This window comes from Taurulus bubalis (genome assembly GCF_910589615.1).
Source record: "Taurulus bubalis genome assembly, chromosome: 18".
NCBI classification, from domain to species: domain Eukaryota; kingdom Metazoa; phylum Chordata; class Actinopteri; order Perciformes; family Cottidae; genus Taurulus; species Taurulus bubalis.
In genome coordinates, this window is record NC_136606.1 from 20,554,862 (window position 1) to 20,578,462 (window position 23,601).

A 23,601-nucleotide genomic window follows, 5' to 3' on the forward strand; every position below is an offset into this window, starting at 1 on the left:
GGGTTCATCATTACGAGCGACACTTTCCCATTAAGCACATTCATTTGACCCACTGATGATGTAAACATATTGATTTGTACGTGGCTGAGTCGATGTCGACTACTGCTGATAACAGTGTTGGCATCATGGGTCTTTCTTTCATAAGAGTCGATACTCAAAATACTAATTGATTTACATTTGGCATGTTGTCATTATCAACCAGACCCAAAGTCACCAAACGTTGTCTCTGTCTTTATATCTCTGATGTCCAACTTCATCAGTGCGCCATCATTTTGGGATTTGGTTCAATATCAAATGCTCAGTCCTACAAAGTAGAAAGGTGAATGTAAAAGGTTGATAGCTTGACTACAGTCATTGTAGTCAGGTTGAATTTAGGCTGAGTTTCATGGTAAAAAAAGAAGTAAAGAAATGATCCAATACAACTTCTCCACTGACCATCTGTATTGCAGTTGCGTCTTTTAATTTTAATGATTTTTTCCTTGAATGTTTTGTTGAGTGACGGTCAGGCAGCGGTCCTTAACTTTTTTTCAACTGTCTTTTTCTGTAACTTGTTCCCTCCTTGTAAACAGAGAGCCACACAGTGGACTTTGTTTACTCTCACGATCAGCTGATTGCGCAAATGTGTGAAAATGAAATCCCAAAGGAACTGCAGAGAAGATGGATCACTAGTGACCTAAAAGTTCTTCTCAATCAGAAGAAAGCATTCAGGTCTGGGGACAGGGACGAGACCGGGAGAGTAGAGCACGACCTGGAGGACGAGCAAGTCACCTGCTGGACGTGGCCAAGACCAGAGAGATGGTGGTGGACTATATATATATATATATATATATATACACATGACCACCCTCTCCACCTACTGCAGGGACAGAGGAGCACTTTCTCCAACAGACTCATCACACTCTGCTGTCACAAGGACAGATGTAGGAGAATTTTACTGCCTGCTGCAATAAGACTTTATAATAAATCACCTCTGGCAAAATCTATAACACTGTTACACTGTTTGTCTACATCTTTTCACTGCTGTTTTGTTTGTTAACTTAATGTCATATTATTCTATCCTATTTTTTGTATATATTGTGCATTTTTTATATTGTATTGCTTTCCTCTATGTGTAAATGCTGCTGTCCCCAGGGGGATTAATACATTATATATCTATCTAAATGAGTTGCTTCTGTTTCAGTCCTCAAGTGGAGCTCCTATGAAAGCACATGGGCTAAGATGGAGAGCCCTTGGAAGGGCATTCATTTGCAGGTATTTGGTGATCAACAGACTTTTCATCCAATACTATCAGGTCAAAATCCATGAACAAAGTAAGTATGATAAATTCTCTGGAAACCATGAATGTCTTTGCCACATTTCAAAACAACCCATCCTGTATGTCGACATGTTTCTGTGACCAATTCAACACTTTGCCCTGCTGATGGTGAAAGATAAAAGTCAGAGGTCCAAAAAACGGATTCATCTTCTGGGGACCTTGAGTATATCCACCAAATTGGATGGAAAGTATTTCATATTTGTTGAGACATTTTATACAGATAACAGAAAAATGTTGACCACATTGGTGCTTGCATGACTTTTCATCTAGCAACACAAAGTCACGAGGCTTAATTCTCTTGTGACCACAAAAGCCTGAACATAATTTAATGAAGCTCCATCACAAAGTATTTCTGTTTGTTAACTTTCACTGTTATGCCGATGATACTCAACTATATCTGTCGATCAAGCCAGATGAAATCCACCATGTCGCTAAACTTCAAGCGTGTCTTAAAGACATCAAAACCTGGAAAAAAAGCTTTTTTTCACCTACGGAACATCTCAAAGATCCGGCACATCCTGTCTCAACGCGATGCAGAAACATTGATTCACGCATTTGTTACCTCAAGACCGGATTACTGTAACTCCGTTTTATCAGGCTGCCCTGGTAAATCCCTTGGATCTCTCCAGTTGATCCAGAATGCTGCAGCTCGTGTACTAACGAGGACGCGGAAGAGAGATCACATTACTCCTGTACTAGCTGCTCTCCACTGGCTTCCTGTAAGATCATAATCATATTTAAAATCCTTCTCCTTACTTACAAAGCCTTAACTGCACCATCATATCTTAAGGACCAAATAGTGCCATATTACCCCACGAGAGCAATACGCTCACTGAATGCAGGGTTACTTGTGGTTCCCAGAGTGTTAAAAAGTAGGTTTGGGGCTAGAGCTTTCAGTTATCGGGCTCCTCTTCTGTGGAATCAGCTTCCACTTTCAGTCCGGGGGGCAGGCACGGTCACCTCATTTAAGAGTAGACTTAAGACTTTCCTCTTTGATAGCGCTTATAGTTAGGGCTGTTTCAGGCTTATAGTTAGGGCTGGCTCAGGTTTGCCCTGGTCCAGCCCCTAGATATGCTGCTATAGGCCTAGACTGCTGGGGGACATCTTAGGATACACTGAGCTCCTCCTCTCCTCTTCTTTGTCGCCTTCCGGATAAATGATTGTCTCTTCAATGCACATTACTAACTCTACTTTCTTTTTCCATGGATTCTGGGCTGCCTGGAACCATGGATCGTGGCTGACTGGAACCGGTCCTGCCTACTGCGATGGCCCTGCCGATGGAACCGGTCCTGCCTACTGCGATGGCCCTGCTGATGGAACCGGTCCTGCCTCCTGCCATGGCCCTGCTGATGCCCCCTCCCTCCCTCCTCTCTACCTCCTTCTGCTTCATAGATCGTAGTTATCTGGATCATGGACCATGCCTACTACTCATATGAATAATTTTATGTAATGTGCTGTAACTCTGTTACATTATTCATTCTGGCCACATGACATCTATTGCTTCTGTCCATCCGGGGAGAGGGCTCCTCCTCTGTTGCTCTCCTGAAGGTTTCTTCCCTTTTTTCCCTGTGAAAGGATTTTTACTATCTTTATTGGGGGAGTTTTTCCTGATCCGATGTGAGGTCCCGGGACAGGATATTATGTGTACAGATTGTACACATAATCAGGGGCAAACTTGTATTTGTGACGTTGGGCTATATAAAATAAACAGAATTTGGTCCACAGCGGTAGATACACTGACTAATATTTCATTCTCTGGAACCATGCCAAATGTTATAAATGTAGTAACAATTAGCTGAAGTCTGGAGTTTTGTTGACAGGTATGGTAGACGTGACTCAAATTGCAAATCAGTAAACTATAAACTCAGATAAAGATATTATTTGCAGGAAGTTAGATGTAACAGGTGACATATTAATGTCATTGACTTGAGGCCCCAGCTCATAGACTGTATATAAAAGTGGGCGTAGTTACAGTACAGTCACCCATTGGTTTGTGGACTACCGTTTTGAAGCCTTGGGTTTGGCATTCTGAGCGTCACTGTCAGTTCTAATGCTAGTGCTAGCTAGCCTGTTGACCAAGGTGCATCTGTAATTCACGTTTGCTATGATATTGATTGGAATTTGATTGCTATGGTCACTCAAAGCAACCACGGCCTTAGTTTAATTAAATAGAATTTGAAGGGTTGAGTTTTATAAAAATTCAACCCATGAACAATTAGCAATAGATATGAGGGGCCGTTTAGGCCATAACTATTGAGACACTCACTAATGAAACACTTACACACATACTAATGAAACACTCGTACATTCACTATTGAAACGCTCTTACACTCACTACTGAAATACATACATACATACATACATACTCTGTAAACCTATGCACGCTCATATATAAAACACTATACATACTCGTCTGAAACACTTACGCATACATATGAGAAACACACACGCATACATATATACTTCTGTGTCATATACACATACATATGAAATGCATACAAGTGAAACATTTATACGTATCTATCTGAAACAGTCATGCATGCACATATGAAAATGCAGTATATATATATATATATATATATATATATTGTTGAACACTTATACATTCATAACTGAATCTCTTGCATATGATTACAAAGATATAAAATGTTTAGATACATGTGCAAGTGTTTCACATATATATGTATACATGTTTCAAATGTGTTTGTATACGTTTTTCAGTTATCTGTATGTATGCTCTTACATGAGGATGTGCAAGCGTCTCACATGTATTTATGCAAGTCATTTCAGTAGTGACCGTGAGAGTGTTTCAATAGTGAATGTACGAGCGTTTCAGTAGTATGTATGAATGACATCTCACTAGCATACGGAAGGTGCTTCGGTTAAACCGGAAGGCGGAAGCAAAGTGCATGTTTTGAACAGCGACAAAGTGCCAATCTTAGCCCGCTTGGCAGCGTGTAAGAGCGTGACATTTCAGGGTTATTTCAATCAATAATTTGTTTTGTGATTGAATATGAAGGTGCAACTTCTATATATTTTGATCAGTCTGCAGGCCTTATTCGTAATTGGCAATTGCGATGACATCGTTGATTTTCTCAATAGGGTGCTGCGCTGCGTTCAATGCCTACAGCAAAACCCAGGAGAAGAGAGATGTTTTAGAGAGCTTGATGACCACACCATTATTCTAAATTCTATGTTGTCTATGGTTCGCTCTAGGGAAGGACCTGATGGAGGGACGGTTGTTTTATTGGTCATCAAGCTCTCTAAAACATCTCTCTTCTCCTGGGAGAGAGAGTGTCTCAATAGTTATGGCCTAAACGGCCCCTCATAAATAGCGACCAACACAGTTTTTGTACTAGGCTGCAAATATGTTTATTTCTGCTGTAAATATTTAACTCTTCTAGTACGGACCCTGTCGCCGGCGACAAGAAGTAACATGCAAACAGGATGCAAAACTAAAATGACCGTAACTCCTCGAATAGTTTCGCCATCGACGTAATTCCAACAGGATTCTGAACGCTAAGAAGCGTAGCATTGCGGTCCATTACGGTTATGGTAAAAAAAAAAAAAAAAGCGGCTAGCTTGTCTGTGGGTGAGGGGTGGAAGTGAGCAGAGCAGAGAGCAGGGGAGAGAGTTTGACTGGCCTTTCAGTGCCTTTCACTGGCCTTTGAGAGGTGTTTTCTTTGGAAATAATGCTAGTTGTAAATAATAGTATTAGTATAGTTTCTGAGAGTTCTGCCACTTGCTGGCCCACCTAAACTCCCCACTAAAGGCCACTTTCCTGTCCCACAAACACAAAGAAGGATAGTGGGAAAAGGACTAACAGAAAGTCATTCTGGGGAGGAAACAGTGTACTAGCTGCCTGTAAAAGCTGCCCGGGTGTGTGAGGAGTGCAATAATGGGTTCTGTCTTCAGCTGGACAGGAACTGCTTCAGGGAGATAAACAACTCTCTAAAAGGTCTGGACATGGAGACATATAACAGCCTATAACATGGACACTGAATGCTCTATGCAAACAGAGCTGTTTGAGAAGATGTTAAACAGGTTACATTTCATTTATTTAATCTCAAAAGCTTCGGTCATGTTCATTTTCAATTGTTTAGAAGAGAAACATGATGAAAATTCAAATACTTTTCTTTACTTTTTACAGTGTTGGAGGTCTATGGAGATTGACTCCCTTTCGGAACCAGCTTTGAGTGGCCATTCAAGGAACTGCAGTTTTTGAAACTTCTGGGTTGGACCTTTCAGCGCTAGAGATTGCTACTTACTTCATCTAGCTGCAGGTTTTTATTCTTTCCGTTCTTTCTAATGCTAGCAAGAATGTGTCACCACTGGGTTCTCAGAAATAAATTAAATGTGATCTTTACCTCACTTGAAACAGTCCTTCTCCAAGTCTGGCCTCATCACAGACCGTGTCATGCTTGTGAATGCTCCCACAGAGAGCCTCTTGAAACCCAAAGGGAGCCACCTGGCTCAAGTGAAAGCGATTAAAAGCTTGAACCACAATCACTGGGACATTACAGCCACTTTACAAAATTAATTTTGAAGCAATTATGTTAAACTCTTAAAAATTTGAAGAAATTGCATTTTCTGAAGACGTGTGGTAATTCAGATGACCTACATTTATAATTACACGAGCATTCAGCCATTATTTCCTGGCACTGTTCTCTCTGCTGCTTTAATGACACCAACATTCATGTTTTCACTGCTGCTGGAGTAAATGGCAATGAGCAGTGAGCAGATCATTGTATAACTGATGAGAGCTGTTCCAAAGCACTAGCATCCTACATGTGCTTCGGTGTAGAGGCGTGCTGTAAATTATGAGCTGCCAGAGTTCCCATTTGAATATATCTGATGGCATTCACAGCCTCAGTATTATTGTCACAGCTAATCTGCCAAACGGATAAGGTGAGGGAGTGATTGTCTAACAGACAAACAGCAAGTGGGATCCCACTAACAGACTCTATTTAATCAATGATCTGTACTACCTCAACCTCCTCATTCAACCAACTGCCTTCTTGCCGCCAACACAAATCTGATATATTTGCAAAAACACCTTATCATTTAATTACAACTGAGGGTACTCCAATTATTCCCTAAGATTATGCTTTTGCAGAGGCCAGAGTGACTAAAATGATAAAAAAAGCTGTGAGACGGATGTAAATGGACTCTATAGATACTAGGACATTTCGCAAGCAGGAAATCATTGAAATGTGTGTATTCAGTCAAATTCATGTGGCAAAAATGATTTGCAAAACAATCTTGTATGAAAGCTGAATTTGAATATCATATTGTATTTTAACTTTAAAGAGTTTAAAGTCAAAAACTTGTGTCTCTTAGTTGCTTCCATTTGACGCAAAGCAACTTTTTAGAGTCCAAATCTATTAAATGCAAAAGTACATAATTATGCACAAGGCTGTGAGCTGTCAAAACACTTGTGAGCTCAGCATCCCTGTAAACACGTCCACTGGAGACAGAGGCAGCAGCAGCAGCTCCAGTCGATGAGGTACATCACACAATGCCAGTTCTTTACATCACAGATGTGGAAGAATGGATCAACACATTTTCTGTATCGTCAGCCATCTGCATATTATTGAATATAAAGAGGAATATAATATTAATGGATTCCTTCCCATCTCCAACACCTGAGTGTGTTTTCATGTGCGCAGACAACTTACAGGATTTGAAAAGTCAAAATGTGATGATGGCATTTTCCCACATCTGTGATGCTGACTTGGCGGGCCTCTATCTTTTACGATCCAAGAGGAAGTCGGCTCTCGTGCCTCAGAGCCTGGTGTTCATGGAGAGGAGTGATCCGTCACAGATGATATGACAAACCATATGTGCATATTGTCTTTCTTTAAAAAAGGGTGAACAAAAAATGTTATTCATGAGTCCACAAGGAAACCTTATGAAAATCCAATCAGTATTGTTCAATTTATAATGATGGGATCTTAGGGAAGCGGTTATGAATAAAGCATCTGTGCAAGTGTTTAACATTTTCAATTGTTAATTAATCAATTAATTTGATTGGCATCCATTGTTGTGGTGTCGAAACCCTGCACACAACATTCATACGATCACGTATGTCCTACAAGCAAATGAGTCAGACGGGAATCAATTGAATCAAACATCTATCCAAACCCATTATGATATTGTAATCAATCATGACAGGCATGGAATGATGGAGCTGGATGGATCTTACATACAAATGCCAGCAGATAAATAATGAAATGAAAAAAAAGTCATACATTTTAAAATTCTGGATCAGACATGGAAATTGCCATCTCAGAGCAAGAACACTTTAAAATTCAAACCTGATATTCATTTTTTAGAGAATATCTACATAATTTTGAAGAATATCATTTGAAATCCTTTTTTAATTAAGATTTATACAAAATCTCAATTAACATGTATACATTAGCTATTGCACAGAGTAGACAGTACATTCAAAGCATTTACAGGATAGTATTCTTGCTTTGTTCCTCTGTCTTAACTAAATCTAATTTAACAAACAACTTTTGTGCACTTGAATAAGCAGATTGCATTCAATAATTCCTTTCACACTTTGGCAGCTGGTGATTAAACTAACAACCCTGAAAAGTATTCACCACCCACTCTACCTTCTGAGCCACAGCGCCCTCAGCACAGACACGTCATTTTCACTACAACCTCCTGAAGACTTCAGTCCCGGTTTTCATACGACAGCAAAGATCTGCTGGTGAGCAGCCAGTTGGTGCTCATGTCAGGCCTTCACAGGGAATTTACAGAGGACGGCAAAACGTTTTTTTTAAACTTTGAGCGTGACTGTCATTTCGTTAACAAAGATTAACAATTAACAGCTGCTGTAAAATCAAGAATCAAATTTAAAATCCTTCTCACCTACAAAGCCTTAATTGGTGAGGCACCATTAACCTTTTGAAAACCAACCTATTTTAGGCCTCTGCTCGAAAATGTCATACCCAAACTAAAAAAGGTATATCTCTGCAACCAATAGGGCAATTTGAATACTTTTGGTGTTATAATAAAGGAGTATAATGTGAGATTTTGTTCAGATGTGTAAATATCAGTCTATATGTTACTGGTTATGAGTAAATGAAGATGACATCACAGCAAACATTAAAGTTTCAGGTTCGCCTAGAAAAAAAGCACTTTCAGGATGATTGAGGCTGTCACCTCACTGTCCTTTGTGCCACAGCCAGAAGCAGTTCTTACTGCTGCCAATGCAGAGGAACTAAACACTTTTCACAATACATGAGTGTCTCATAGTACCATATTACCCACTAGAGAGCTCATAGTACCATATTACCCCACTAGAGAGCTCATAGTACCATATTACCCCACTAGAGAGTTTATAGTACCATATTACCCCACTAGAGAGCTCATAATACCATATTACCCCACTAGAGAGCTTATAGTACCATATTACCCCACTAGAGAGCTCATAATACCATAATACCCCACTAGAGACCTTATAGTACCATATTACCCTACTAGAGAGCTTATAGTATCATATTACCCCACTAGAGAGCTTATAGTACCATATTACCCCACTAAAGAGCTTATAGTACCATATTACCCCACTAGAGAGCTTACAGTACCATATTACTTCACTAGAGACCTTATAGTACCATATTACTCCACTAGAGAGTTTATAGTACCATATTACTTCACTAGAGACCTTATAGTACCATATTACTCCACTAGAGAGTTTATAGTACCATATTACTCCACTAGAGACCTTTTAGTACCATATTACCCCACTAAAGATCTGTGCTCACTGAATGCAGGGTTACTTGTGGTTCCCAGAGTGTTAAAAAGTAGGTTGTGGGCGAGAGCTTTCAGTTATCGGGCTCCTCTTCTGTGGAATCAGCTTCCACTTTCAGTCCGGGGGCAGACAGTCACCTCATTTAAGAGTAGACTTAAGACTTTCCTCTTTGATGGCGCTTATAGTTAGGGCTGTTTCAGGCTTATAGTTAGGGCTGTTTCAGGCTTATAGTTAGGGCTGGTTCAGGCTTATAGTTAGGGCTGGCTCAGGTTTATAGTTAGGGCTGACTCAGGTTTATAGTTAGGGCTGGTTCAGGCTTATAGTTAGGGCTGGCTCAGGCTTATAGTTAGGGCTGTTTCAGGTTTATAGTTAGGGCTGTTTCAGGTTTATAGTTAGGGCTGTTTCAGGTTTATAGTTAGGGCTGTTTCAGGTTTATAGTTAGGGCTGGCTCAGGTTTATAGTTAGGGCTGGTTCAGGTTTGCCCTGGTCCAGCCCCTAGATATGCTGCTATAGGCCGAGACTGCTGGGGAACATCTTAGGATACACTGAGCTCCTCTCTCCTCTTCTCTATATCTTTCTGTATTAATTCATGTCCCATCAATGCACATTACAAACTCTACTTCTTCTTTGGAGTCTTGGTGCTTTCTCTCCTCACAGGTTTGCATGGATCGTAGTTAAATCTGGACCCTGGTCCTGCCTGACACCAACTGCTATTATCATTATTATTATTATTATATATATTTATATATATATATATTATTAGTGGCATTGCTATTACTGAGCAGGTGGCACCTTGCATGCTAGCCCCTCCCATCAGTGAGTGAATGATGACAAGTAGTGTGAAAGCGCTTTGAGAGGTCGAAAGACTAGAGAAGCGCTGTACAAGTACAGTCCATTTACCATTTACTCTCATATGAATCATTTCTGTCATATTCATGTAATGTGTTGTAACTGTTATGTTGTTCATTCCGGTCACATGACATCTATTGTACTTCTGTCCATCCTGATAGAGGGATCCTCCTCTTCCTCTCCATTAAAGGTTTTTTGGGGGGAGTTCTTCCTAATCCGATGTGAGGTCCCAGGACAGAGGATGTCGTATGTGTACAGATTGTTTGTGATTTTTGGCTATACAAAATAAATTGAACTGAAACTTAACCTTGATATAGTCACAGTCACTTGTGATTTATGTATAGCTGCAATCCATAACTTCTTTCATATTAAAGGACAGATAATGCAGCATCGTGCTGCTTTTGTGTTGGACTTTTCCTTTAGTGCCAATGTGATAATAATATGATAGTGATATGTTGGAAAACCAAGACGGATACTTAATCTCACAGAGAATATGCAACTAAACAGATGTCTTCAGCAGCAAAGCACTCATCGCAGATTATAACTGCTATGGTTAAGTGGCATATTTAGCAAGCTAGAAATATATACACAGAATATCAATACAGAGGGAAATATTTGGCACTGCACTGAATCCCTTCGTTGTCTCCAGTTGTTCAACGGTTTTACACCAGGAAGTCAATGCTGAGAGCTGTAATCTAAATTGTTGACCATTTCGTTTTTTGGGAATTATCCAAGTTGGCATCATTGAAGAATTATTTCCACAGGGAAAACCCCAGATATCTCCCACTCTGATCAATGCTGACTGTGCTATCAATCATAAGCATGCGTCCATTCCACTCACGGCACAAAGCAATTACAAATGGCTGCAAGTGGATTGAAACAGGGAAGAGCTGTAGTGGCGGCTTTTGCAAATGGATTCAAATTAATGGAGCCCCTGGCTCGATAGAAATTATATTCCACAATGTATTTTCATAATATCCTGCCGTGAGCTGAATCCAGAGACATCTTATTTGACAAACATTGTTGGTAGCCTGTAAGCCTTTTAGATAAGAGCAATAAGACAAAAGAAGGTAAGGATCTGAATTTCTAAAACACTAAAGTCAGACGTACAGGTATGGATGGAAGGAGTGCAGAAATGTACTGAAAAAAATGCAGTAAAACTAAAGCATTTTTAAAATGTGCTGGGGCAAACAATAGTGTTTTATGTTGGATGATATCACAAGTAAACATTTTTCATCATTACGTGGATAACATACAAAAGCATGTTGTGGGATACCTACGAATTACGGCACATTATGTTTCATAAATATAGCTACGACCGCTGGATGAGACCTGCTCGCAATATTAATATACAGAAATCCAAATATTAATATACACAGGACACCAAATAGAATATACAGAAGTCTTCTGTATATTTAATTTAAATATGAATACATAATAACCACAATAGTATTACACATAAGACATCCAGACTAGTCGTTCAAGTCATTTTAAAGTGAACTTTTGAAATCTCGCAAAAAATAAATACAAATTAAGCGCATTTCCACCAACTGGTTGTGAGCGAATAAAGGATGGTCAAAGTGTAGTTTCTTCAGGAGACGGCGGCAGATGCTCCTTAATCGCTGCTATCTGCCAGTAAACTGAGTGGAAGAAGAGGTGAAGGTTGCAAACTGGTTGCCTTGGAAGTGTAACCCATGAGAGAAAAATGGAAAGAGATCTTCAGGAAAGTATTGTAAGTTTTAAGAGTTCTTTCATGTCAGATAGTCTTGGCCGTGTGACACGCTGTCTGGAGACTTTTGTTTTAAACTAAACGGTTGGCTGATTTCTTTAATAACAAGTAAGTTTACAGCACAGAATATGATTTGGGTTTCAAAACCCCACAATCTGAAATAGAGGTTGTGTTCATACTATAGAAGTGATGTGTTAAAATGTTACTTAGTACCAAGTATACTGTTATGATGGACACGTTGCTCTCTCCCCGATACTCTCTGTGTGGAGAGTAGATTGCATGCAAATGCAAATGCACGGACGCGAATGGCTGTGAACACTGAGTGCTGGAAGCGACCGTCATACAGTAGCGGTTCCTGGAGGAGTCGGAGCTGTGTGAGACTACGGGGCGGTTGATGTTCCCACGTTTGTGGGACTTCCACAACAAGTATAAAGCAGAACTAGAGGTTATCGCCCCCTTTCAGAAGCGAATGAAGCGAATAATGCGAATTAACCAAATAAAGTCAAGCGAGTAAAGCTTTGCTAATATTCGCAACGCTTTTAGTGTGAACGCATCGTAACACAGGGAGCGATCTTCAACATTTTTCAGACCAAGGACCCCCAAACTGTTAGACATGCAGCACATGGCCCCCCTACTATATTGTATACAGTTGTGTTTTATATTAAACTGGACCCAGTACCATGTACAAACATACCATGTTATTGTTCCTTCAATACTAAGCTATTAAAATAATACACAGGTTTATATAATCATGTTTTTCTTTTAAACGTGCAAAGTACAGTGAGTAGGGTGGCTGTGCCACTGGTTGTGTCTAATCATGCCGTGTCAACTGATACCAATATCAACATTGTCTAATGCTAATCATGCATACAAACTATTCAAATTTACGTTTTTATTTTAAATATAAATGTGGAAACAAAAATGAGTGATGACCTATTAGTACCACTCCCATGCATACACGTACCCGTTATCTTGCATACAATACTGAAAATAATGGACAGATTCATGTTTTGTTTTTTAAACATGCATGTAGGGGCAGTGAATGCTCAAGCCATGTAGTTGGCACCCATAGGCCTATTCCCACATCGGAGAGGTCTGACCCTGATGAGTAGCACACAACTCATCTATCCTTGGATGGATGGAGGTTGCAGAGGGTCAGATCAGCCTCAGGCTGCAGTCTTGACCTGTATTTGTTTTTCATGTAGGCGAGTGACAAAAATCCACTTCCGCAAAGATATGTTGTTGCAAAGGGCAAAAGGCTAGCTTATCATAGCTTATGCTGCCAATTGTGGAAAGTCTTTCTGGCAAGAGATCCAGAAGTGTGTGAGTGTTTTAGTTTCATATACGTTTCTGAACGTACCATCAGTGTATAGTTTGATGAGCTGGTCCTCCGGTCAGGCGCCGTCTACTGTGTGGTCTCTTTAGCAGGGCATGCTAAATGCAGCCTCTGCTCCAAGGAGGTCAATTACAGTAACAAGGGCTCACATTTGGCAGATGTAAAGCATACATGTGTATGTTTTTAGTGTTAGTCCTTTTTTTCTTTTAATTAACAGCTCAGGGATGTTCAAGGAGCAACCCGTTTGTGCTTTCTGAAGATGTTTTGCACTGTCACTTCTGTTTTTGAATAAAGGGTTGGAAATTAATGCTTTATCTGATTCATCGAAAAAATTAAAATAATCGTTAGTTGCAGCCCTAATGCAAATGTATCAATTAGAATTATGGGATGTATTAGGTGATTGTGGAAGGAATCCAGAAAACATCAGGCCCCTACCAAGGTTACACAGCCTGAATGGAGCAGGATAAGAGCAACCTTGCAATAACTTTTAAGTTTGTTTTGCAAAAATGCCAGTAAGATATGCAAGTTTGCTGACAAAGACATTGTCACTGAAAAGTGCAGCCAGCTCCGTGGGCTTTTGGAGAAGTAAAAACTCCTGAATAGACGCGCGCAATTCCAACACTTGGCTTCATAGACTCGTTTAAAAGCACAGTAGAGCAAATGACACACATTGGTTATTCAATGCCATCTGTCTCCTTGAAGGTAAATTCAGATAATTCTCTGTATATTTCCTGGTCTTCTCTCGTTTGCGCTTCACCTCATCAGCTGCTCCATCAGCAGGAGCTGCCGACTCGCCACTTGCAATTTCACCGGTGGTCTTTTGTGCTTGTAGAGTTACAAAGTGATCCATTTTCGCTCATAATAATGTCCATACACTTGGCATAATAATATACTGGCCGCAGTAGTTGGCTGTTGTGGATCGGAGCTGCAGTGTTGTAGCCAGCAATATCTTGCAAAAATTATTGCACAAGGATTTGTGGGTGAAGTATGTCATTGTTTTTTTTTTACAACACAAGCATGAAAACGAGTCAGGGGTGAAAAAGGTGAGAAGGATATTACCTCTCTAGGGGGGTCCGGGGGCATGCTCCCCCGTAAGAAAAATTTAAATATTCCATATTTTAAAGCATCAATTTGACGGGCGAGTCAGTGCCGAACAGCATCACTCATCGAGAAGCTGACAAACTATGATCATTATGGGTTTTAATTATTCTTTTGTCAATACCCAAGTGTACACATATATATATATATATATATACACACACACAACCGTTCAAAAGTTTGGGGTCACCCAGACAAATGTTCAGTGTCTTCGCAATTTCTCGCATGTGTAGTGTTTTTTAAGCTTAGTTTGTCACATTTGGACTTGCACATCTATGTAAAATAAGTTGTTTGTGTACATTACAATGCATGAAATATGATAATTAATAAGGGATATTATTATGAGGGATTTGTAATTGTATGCATATTAAGGTCACTTTTTTACTGTGTAATGATGTCCATGTGTACATTGCAATGCTTAAGATAGATTATTGTTCATCAGGTCACAGAGCCACTAGTTTGCTGAGGTCACATGGTCTCTGTACTGGAGAGTGCAGGGTAATTTACAGACAGTGGTTGAGGGTTTTACAAAGGAGCATTTGGTCTTTAGGAACAAAGAGAATGGACCACCTGTGGTTCGTCCTGTGGTTTATGACACGAGATAAGGAACTGGAGGGGGATTCGAGCCAGCCGAGATGAAAGGTTTCTGGGGAAGGATGACTGTAGGCTGAAGTAAGATTCTCATAAGTTGTAACATATAGAACTGAATAACAATTCCTTCTAGGTAAAACATTTTGTTAGTAAACACAGGAGGGCGGAGTGAGGACTTCAGGTACCGGAAAACATGAATGCTATGGAGCCATTTTCAAAACCTGAGCCAAAGAGCGCCAATCGCATGCCGTAGAACTAACCAATGAGTGGCCTTAAGCTCTGTGAATGAGACCTATAGCTAACCAATGAGTGGCTTTAAGCTCTGTGAATGAGACCTATAGCTAACCAATGAGTGGCCTTAAGCTCTGTGAATGAGACCTATAGCAAACCAATGAGTGGCCTTAAGCTCTGTGAATGAGACCTATAGCTAACCAATGAGTGGCCTTAAGCTCTGTGAATGAGACCTATAACTAACCAATGAGTGGCCTTAAGCTCTGTGAATGAGACCTATAACTAACCAATGAGTGGCCTTAAGCTCTGTGAATGAGACCTATAACTAACCAATGAGTGGCCTTAAGCTCTGTGAATGAGACCTATAACTAACTCGTGAGCAAGAAGAGCGGCCCTTTTAAATCCCCACGTGACTGGACAAGACCTGCGGTCTGGAGTTTGTTGAGGAAGGAGGGGCCCCGATCGAGTTTGCATAAGCTGTTCTGTCATCATTCTTTTATTAAATAATTATTATAACTCTTTTTGGACTCCGGACTAGTGATGTGTCGGTCGCGAACGAAACGGCTCTGAGAGCCGGCTCTTTGACGTGAACGACGGGAGCCGGCTCCTGATTGGGGTGGGTCTCTCTGCAGCTCTCCAAGCTTCTCCAAAACAGGGCAGATAATTGCGGAGAGAAGAAACAGGATCAGCCCTCAAAGCTGAGGCACTTGGTCTTTCTCAATGTAAACCTTCAATGAAGGACAAAACTCAGGACGCTGATTTTTTTCTTTTTGTTTTACACATTTTTATTTATATTTTGTTGTGTGATTCTGTAAGCTTCTGTATGTTGTTCCACTTTAAATGTGTTATGTATTAAAAAGCTAAACGTTTAAAATAGTTAAACGTTAGTTAAGTTAATTTGTAAATAGTTAAACATTTGTTTTTGCACTTTCTAATTTTTTTTGTATCACTCCGTAGAGTGTATAAATAAAAGTGTATTTATATAATACACATTTGTTATAGTGCATGTTTTTTTTACATTAGTAATTCATATTGCGCATCATTTTACATTATTGTTGGTAATAAATGAATTTAAGCACCAAAAAATCTGAAGAGCCATTTGGGAGCCGAAAGAGCCGGCTCTTTTTAGTCAGCCGAGCCAAAAGAGCCGGTTCTCTAAAAAGAGCCGGAATTCCTATCACTACTCCGGACCTTATTCCCCACACCACCTCCCAGGATCTTGAACATTATATTCTTCACATGGAATAGCCTTCATTTCTAAGAACAAGAATAGACTGGCGAGTTTCACATGAAAAGTTCTCTTTTCTGGCCATTTTGAGAGTATAATGGAACCCACACATGTGATGCTATGCATAGGAAGGCCAGTTGTAAAGCTTCTCTCACCAGCATAACTGTTTTCAGCTGTGCTAACATAATTGCACAAGGGTTTTCTAATCATCCATTATGCCGTGTTCACACCAGACGCGGCGCGTCCAGATTACATGTTAAGTCAATACACAGACGCGTTAGGTTGCGAAAAAGCGGATTTTTCGCCGGGCATCGAGATAGAGGCGTAACGGCGTTGCGAATATTCGCAAATCCGCTTTTTCTATACTGAAATATTTCAACTCCAATCAGCGTTGAGAAGCTCCGCCCGGCATCACCGCCGTTACTGAATCAGACTGCTGGTCCGCTGAAGGAGCGCTGGAAGCGGCTTCATTCAGACACTCGTCCTGGAGGAGTCGAGCTGTGTGTGACTACGGATAATATTATGAACCCAGACACGGGGAGGTTGATTGTCATGCCCAGATCTCCTGGGTAGTCTGGTCTGTTTTTTGTTGTGTCTGTCAGCCTCCTTGTCTCTCGTTCCAGACTCCTCCTCGTGTGCCGCCCTCCTGTGTGATCGCAAGCCCCGCCCTCATTGGTTCCACCTGTGTCTCGTTCCCCTGTGTATTTAGTCTGTGTCTACTCCCTGTCCTGTGCGAGTTCGTTTTCTTGACTTTTCTTCACCTGTGAGTCAACTTCCCAGCGTTTTTTCCTGCCTGTTATCCTGCCTGAGATCTTGCCTGATATCCTGCCTGATATCCTGTTGCTATACTACCTTGACCAATAAAGGATTTCTTGGGAACTCTACACTCTGCCTCGGGTCGTGCATTTGGGTTCTGTCACCAGTGCCCCGGCGTGACAGGACGAACTCGCCATCCTGAACCCAGCCGACCTCGACCGCAGGAAGGAGGAGATCCCCGGCCTGCGCCGCTGCCAGCCCCAGACCCGGCCTCCGCCTCTGCGCCGCTGCCAGCCCCAGACCCGGCCTCCGCCTCTGTGCCGCTGCCAGCCCCAGACCCGGCCTCCGCCTCTGCGCCACTGCCAGTCCGAGACCCGGCTGCCAGTCCCAGAGTCCTGCCGGCTCCCCAGCCGATTCCGGCTCCCCGTGTCCTGCAGGCTCCCCGGCCGATTCTGGCTCCACCGAGCCCGGCACCCCCGAGCCGTCCCCTGTCCCCGCTGCCGTCTCGCAGCCGCCCCCTGTCCCCGCTGCTATGTCTCGCACCCGTCCCCTGTCCCCGCTGCCGTCTCGCAGCCGTCCCTTGTCCCCGCTGCCGTCTCGCAGCCGTGTCCACTGCTGTCTCGCAGCCGTCGCCTGTCCCCGCTGCCGTCTCGCAGCCGTCCCCGGTCCCCGCTGCTATGTCTCGCAGCCGTCCCCTGTCCCCGCTGCTATGTCTCGCAGCCGTCGCCTGTCCCCGCTGCCGTCTCGCAGCCGTCCCCTGTCCCCGCTGCTATGTCTCGCAGCTGTTCCCCGTCCCCGCTGCCGCCCGGCAGCCGTCCCAGGTCCCCGCTGCCGCCCTGCAGCCGTCCCAGGTCCCCGCTGCCGCCCTGCAGCCGTCCCAAGTCCCCGCTGCCGTCTCGCAGCCGTCCCCTGTCCCCGCTGCTATGTCTCGCAGCCGTCCCCTGTCCCCGCTGCTTGGTCTCGCAGCTGTCCCCTGTCCCCGCCGCCGTCTCGCAGTCGTCCCCTGTCCCCGCTGCTGTCTCGCAGCCGGGTCCACTGCCGCCCTGCCGCCGTCCCCTGTCCCCGCTGCCGCCCTGCGGCCGTCCCAGGTCCCCGCTGCCGCCCTGCAGCCGTCCCAGGTCCCCGCTGCCGCCCGGCAGCCGTCCCAAGTCCTCGCTGCCGTCTCGCAGCCGTCCCCTGTCCCCGCTGCTATGTCTCGCAGCCGTCCCCTGTCCCCGCTGCCGTCTCGCAGCCGTCCCCTGTCCCCGCTGCTGTCTCGCGGCCGTGTCCACTGCCGCCTTGCAGCCGTTCCCTGTCCCCGCTGCCGCCTCGCTGACGCCCCCTGTCCCCGCTGCCATCTCGCTGCTGTTCCCGGTCCCCGCTGCCATCTCGCAGCTGTTCCCGGTCCCCGCTGCCGCCTCGCAGCCGTCCCCAGTGCCCGCCGACGCCCCGACCGGCATCGGGGTCGCGTTCCCCTTCGGAGCCCCCGGGCCTCCCCCCAGAGTCCTTCCGCCCGCCTGATGGCCGTGCTACGGCCCACCCCTCGGACTGGTTCTGCCGTGCCCCAGGTCCCCCCCTCCGGCTCCCACCCTATGTGGCCCGGTCCTGGTGGGACGTCTGGGATCCGTCCCTAGAGGGGGGGGGTACTGTCATGCCCAGATCTCCTGGGTAGTCTGGTCTGTTTCTGTTGTGTCTGTCAGCCTCCTTGTCTCTCGTTCCAGACTCCTCCTCGTGTGCCGCCCTCCTGTGTGATCGCAAGCCCCGCCCTCATTGGTTCCACCTGTGTCTCGTTCCCCTGTGTATTTAGTCTGTGTCTACTCCCTGTCCTGTGCGAGTTCGTTTTCTTGACTTTTCTTCACCTGTGAGTCAACTTCCCAGCGTTTTTTCCTGCCTGAGATCTTGCCTGATATCCTGCCTGATATCCTGTTGCTATACTACCTTGACCAATAAAGGATTTCTTGGGAACTCTACACTCTGCCTTGGGTCGTGCATTTGGGTTCTGTCACCAGTGCCCCGGCGTGACATTGATGTTCCCACGTGTGTGGGACTTCCTCAACAAGTATAAAGCAGAACTAGTGGTTATTTACCTGGTGGATGAAGGAAATAGTAAATGTTTTCAAGACACAGAGATAAGCCCCGCCCCCTTTCCCCAGCGATGGTTGCGAAAAAACGGATTAACCACATAGAGCGAATTTTTCACCTGCGGCACGATATAGGCGAAGTGGCGTTGCGAAAAAATTCGCAACTGTTTTGGTGTGAACACGGCATTAGTCTTCTATGCAATGAGCAAACAATGTACCATTAGAACACTGAGTGATAGTTGCTGGAAATGGGCCTCTATACACTTATGTAGATATTTCATTAAAAACCAGACGTTTCCACCTAGAATAGTAATTTACAACATTAACAATGTATAGTGTATTTCTGATTAATTTAATGTCATCTTCTTTGAAAAATTAAGAAATTTCTAAGTGACCCCAAACTTATTTTGTAGACTTAAGACTTACAATATGCAATACTGCTGTACTATACTGAATATTGTTTTGCTACTACTACATTTCACTTCATAATATTAAACTTATATGCCATAATATGTATAATGTACCAGCCTTTTTATTTGACCATATTATGTCATACTGTTATACCGCTTTACTTTGAGGAGACGTCACTGTTAGTCTAGAACACTGAATAATGTTTCCACCAGTAAACCTGAACATGAACATCTCTCTCTGTGTGACGTCATTATAACCACATAACTATATAGATTATAATTAACTGGAGGATACACTTTTTCCTACACGTAGATCTTAAACCCTTAAATATAAACAGGAGCCCGGCCACCCTACGGAGGAAACTCATTTCGTTTTTTAAATTAAAATAAAAGTTGGATAAAATCTCCATTGTCCTCTCATTATATGTAGTCAGGTGTCGGTAGGTAGAACTAACAGAGCCGCTGACTCTCCGCTCTCCTGGCTGACGTCACACGCTGCCACGGACTCCCCGCTGCCAGTAATCTCACTCGCTGTCTCTCCAACAACGTTAGCTCACGTGTTAAAACTGGTGGGAGGGAAATGAAGCCGTGGTAGACGTCTTAACGCCGACTGGCCAAGATTCGACATGTCAAAGATCTTCTCTTGCCAAGATGATCACGACCTCAGTTTTTTTCCGTGTCTCACTCCAATCTCAGAAACGGCGGACAGTTGACAGCCCCCCCTCTCCCAAAAACAAAAACTCTTCGGATCTACACGATTCATGTAAGTACCTATTTTGGTTTCAAAACGGCGAATTTCGCCAAAAGGTGAGGGCCCCCTAGTGGTTAAATGGGACGACTGATTTATTGCAAGTTAGGGGATGCGAACTCGGACTGACTACGTCAGTCGCTCGGACCCTAATAATAGGAGCCTCCAACCGCTCCCACTGATAACAGAATCCAGGTGGACAGTTACCCAGGGGAGTAGCATGACACAGGCCACTTTACTCTTGAGAAAAAACACCCCGACCTCTACCACGACGAATAAGGTAATTCTATCATTCGGCCTAAATGATAAGCAGGGTTCATGCACATTGTGACCAATGGATTTCCATGACGTAACCAAATTTCCATGACCAAACATTTAGTGAAATCTCGGTGTTTACATGAAAAAGTAATAAAATTCCAAAGCATACAGTATACCTTAAATGACATAAATGAAAGAGACAGTTTGATTAAAAGAATAAACATTTATATAGATGCCTGTATGTATGCCTGCTTATATTTTGAGCTACTTTCTTTTAAAAGCATATTAATTATTTCAAATTCAGCGTAAATGAACGACATGAACATAACACATTTCCATGTCTTTTCAAGAACTTTTTCAGGCCTGGAAATAACCATTTTAAAATTTCATGACTTTTCCAGGTTTTCCATGACCGTAAGAACCCTGGATAAGGTAACCAAACCCTCCTTAAGCAAAACCTGCAAAAACTACTGTCTGCAGCCAAGGCCACATTTCCCTTCGCAACGATCCACATCTGACTATTAACATCTCCCCTGGACTCAAACAAAGAGAAAGAAACAAACAACCTGCAAACCCTCAACCAACTCTTTAAGGAAACTCCATCTCCCGCCTCCCAAAGCGAAGGTTCCTGATCACTAGGACAATATCCACTGGACACCAAAAACGGCAAAGGAGATGTGGAGCCACTGGAGATCCCACCTAAACTCCGAGGCCCGACCCCCAACAGAGACCCACCTGACAGAAGGCAAGTCGGTCATCAATCTCTCCACCACACTCAAATTAAGTCAAACCCAATATAAATTACAAAAAGGCCAGATAAACAGGCTGACCTAAAACAGGAGATAAACACAATTATCAATATACCACCGATGACTCAAACTCCACACCTTTAAAGATAGACCAAAGGTAAAACCCCCACCCTTTCAACCACGCTCAACCTGGGAACCACAGACGCGACGCGAATTGTCGATTTATTCGTGGGGCGGCGAGATAGACGCGTTTGAGGCGGCGCGAACAAAACGTTTGACCTGGGGCGAACAACGCGAAGGACGCGGCGCGAGTTGAATTCTCCCAACTCCGGCAGATAAATCGCGTGACGCAAAGTTGCGGCAGCCAATCAGCGTTGAGATGTTCCACTCGTCACTGCCGTCCTGTCGCTGTTGCATCAGACAAGATGGAGGACTCTTTGATTGTCGCCGTTTGTGGTCATCCCGAACTTTATGACACATTCTCGTACATTTACCGTGACCGAGCAAAGAAGGATGTTGCGTGGCGTGCAATTTCGGAGGACGTGGGACTACCTGGTAAGTTTTGATTGTATGTATATGTTTTTATTCTAGCTCTTTATTGTACTTTACTATGAACCAACCAGCATATGTCTTTCATGGCAGAGGACATTTGCCGCTGAAAGTGGAAGAACCTCAGGGACACTTGCCTCAAGGAAAGGATAAGGGAGAAAGATGGTCAGAAGTGGCAGTGGAGTACAGGACAATAAAAAGTGGAAGTACTCTGCGGTCCTGTCGTTCCTCGGCCCCTTTATTACTCCGCGGGAGACGAGCGGGAATATGGGGCGCAGGGTCGAGGAAGTCCGGACCGCAGAGTCCGTACCAGAAAGCCCCGAAAGAGCAGGTTCAGCAGCATCGACAGACAGGGCAGGTCAGTCGAGAAGTGAAGACACAACATCACAGTCTGGTTAGGAAAAAGATGCATACGTCTGAAGAAGTAACACTAGACTAAAGTGTCTGCTAATGTTCATCTGTGATGTCTTGTAAATTAAACACAATTCAGATCACCTTTCTGTTGCTTGTAAAAGCTATCTTCAGTCAAGTGCTTACATTCTAGTTTAATCCGACAGAGACCAGGGTACAACACATTTTTTTTTAAAACAAGTTTTTACATTGTTTTATTGTTAATACAACAATATATATATAATATTTAATATTTATATTTTGAACCAGCTCTGTCAGATAACCAAGTGGCAGAGCCTCAAAGTCCTCGTCCTCGTCCTCCTGCGTCTCCTCGTCCTCCTGCGTCTCCTCGTCCTCCTGCGTCTCCTTGTCCTGCTGCTGGTCCCTCCAGACCACCCTCAGGTATGTGCATGACCGTACAGATTGCATTTTTTTGGTATGACTAATTTATGCATTCATGGTATGTATTTCACTGACAAATATTAATTTGACAAGCTATTGTAGTGATGGTGTTTCCATTTCATACAGGAAGAAGAAGGGCCGAGAGAAGGTCTCTCGACAGGGAGAGGGAGATTCAAGAGCTCCTCATCACTGCCCTGAGGAGAAATGCCGCTCCTCCACCACCACCAACCCATATAGAATTGTTTTTCAAAAGCCTGCTTCCTTCCATGGAGATGTTGTCACCCCAGCAGCAGGAATATGCTAAATTTGAAATTTATAAAGCAATTTACAAAGCAAAGAATTTGGAACATTTGAAATAGATCTCTGGGGGACAATCTATCCCTGTAAGGAACCAGTGTTTATATATTTTTGTACTTTATTCTATATACATACACACACACTACTGTATATATTATATATACACACTATTGTATATTATATATACTACTGTATATATTATATATAGTATATATATATATAGTATATTATTATAATATACTACTGTATACATTATATATACTACTGTATACATTATATATATTATTGTATATTTATTATAATTATATATTAATATTATGTTTTCAAATAAATGTATATTTATTCAATGTTACCTCTTCCATGTTCTTCATTTCATTTACAAGAAAACTCTCAAAGGAACGTTTCTTTAGTAATGTGTGGTTGGCTCTTAAAAGAGCCGTTTAGGGTGTGCTTGGGCACGGTCTTACACGGAGTCTTGCAATGGGACGGTTCCTTCAGCAGAGAAAAAGGATGTGAAGGCCTCCCTCACCCTGATGGCCTCTCTTGCTGAGTTATTGGCAGCAATTCTTCCCAGATCTGGCAGTGGCTCCAACCGGTACGGTCGCTGCAGTTCGGGCTGTCCTCTGCAGGAAGTTATGCAGGACACATGTAGCCTTCACACACTTCTCCGGAACTTGTGGTTGGAGGTCAAGGGCACGCCGGCACATCCTCCACTGAGAGGAAAGGATCCCAAAGGCATTCTCCACAACCAGCCGAGCACGGGAGAGACGGTAGTTGAAGATCCGGCGCTCCCTCGGAAGGTTGCGGCCAGGGTAGGGCCTCATGAGGTTCTTCCTC